At 48.7% G+C, this 1,001-nt stretch overlaps 6 non-coding genes across 6 annotated transcripts; all 6 read right to left on the bottom strand.

Annotated features, from left to right (window-relative positions):
• Positions 1-68: 68 nt before the first annotated feature.
• On the bottom strand, positions 69-140 carry Pmar_PMAR005480. The gene has a single exon. It is a non-coding gene; the product is annotated as a tRNA-Trp (tRNA).
• Positions 141-221: 81 nt separating this feature from the next.
• On the bottom strand, positions 222-293 carry Pmar_PMAR005479. Its single transcript has one exon. It is a non-coding gene; the product is annotated as a tRNA-Trp (tRNA).
• Positions 294-374: 81 nt separating this feature from the next.
• Positions 375-446, bottom strand: Pmar_PMAR005478. Its single transcript has one exon. It is a non-coding gene; the product is annotated as a tRNA-Trp (tRNA).
• An 81-nt stretch (positions 447-527) lies between these two features.
• Positions 528-599, bottom strand: Pmar_PMAR005477. Its single transcript has one exon. It is a non-coding gene; the product is annotated as a tRNA-Trp (tRNA).
• Positions 600-680: 81 nt separating this feature from the next.
• Pmar_PMAR005476 lies at positions 681-752 on the bottom strand. Its single transcript has one exon. It is a non-coding gene; the product is annotated as a tRNA-Trp (tRNA).
• An 81-nt stretch (positions 753-833) lies between these two features.
• Pmar_PMAR005475 lies at positions 834-905 on the bottom strand. Its single transcript has one exon. It is a non-coding gene; the product is annotated as a tRNA-Trp (tRNA).
• Between the last annotated feature and the right edge of the window lie 96 nt (positions 906-1,001).

Here is a 1,001-nt window from a genome sequence, read left to right as displayed (position 1 = left end):
TCAGCATCCTCGAAAGGAAACATATAGGTGAGTATTTTGTATTTTCCTACAACTCGTAGTCTACCATATGACCCCGGCCCGATTCGAACGGACAACCTTCTGATCTGGAGTCAGATGCGCTACCGTTGCGCCACAGGGCCAAGCCGACGTTGTTCAGCATCATCCAAAGGAAACATACAGGTGAGTATTTTGTATTTTCCTACAACTCGCAGTCTATCATATGACCCCGGCCCGATTCGAACGGACAACCTTCCAATCTGGAGTCAGATGCGCTACCGTTGCGCCATAGGGCCAAGCCGACGTTGTTCAGCATCATCCAAAGGAAACATACAGGTGAGTATTTTGTATTTTCCTACAACTCGTAGTCTACCATATGACCCCGACCCGATTTGAACGGACAACCTTCTGATCTGGAGTCAGATGCGCTACCGTTGCGCCACAGGATCAAATCGATATTGTTCAGCATCATCCAAAGAAATCATGCCGGTGAGTATTTTGTATTTTCCTACAACTCGTAGTCTACCATATGATCCCGGCCCTGTTCGAACGGACAACCTTCTGATCTGGAGTCAGATGCGCTACCGTTGCGCCACAGGACCAAGCCGACGATGTACAGCATCCTCCAAAGAAAACATGCAGGTGAGTATTTTGTATTTTCCTACAACTCGTAGTCTATCATATGACCCCGGCCCGATTCGAACGGACAACCTTCTGATCTGGAGTCAGATGCGCTACCGTTGCGCCACAGGGCCAAGTCGACGTTGTTCAGCATCCTCGAAAGGAAACATATAGGTGAGTATTTTGTATTTTCCTACAACTCGTAGTCTACCATATGACCCCGGCCCAATTCAAACGGACAACCTTCTGATCTGGAGTCAGATGCGCTACCGTTGCGCCACAGGGCCAAGCCGACGTTGTTCAGCATCATCCAAAGGAAACATACAGGGGAGTATTTTGTATTTTCCTACAACTCGCAGTCTACCATATGACCCCGGCCCGAT

The sequence above is a fragment of the Perkinsus marinus genome (genome assembly GCF_000006405.1).
Source record: "Perkinsus marinus ATCC 50983 genomic scaffold scf_1104296929636, whole genome shotgun sequence".
NCBI lineage: Eukaryota > Perkinsozoa > Perkinsida > Perkinsidae > Perkinsus > Perkinsus marinus.
This window is presented reverse-complemented; position numbering and strand designations above follow the sequence as displayed.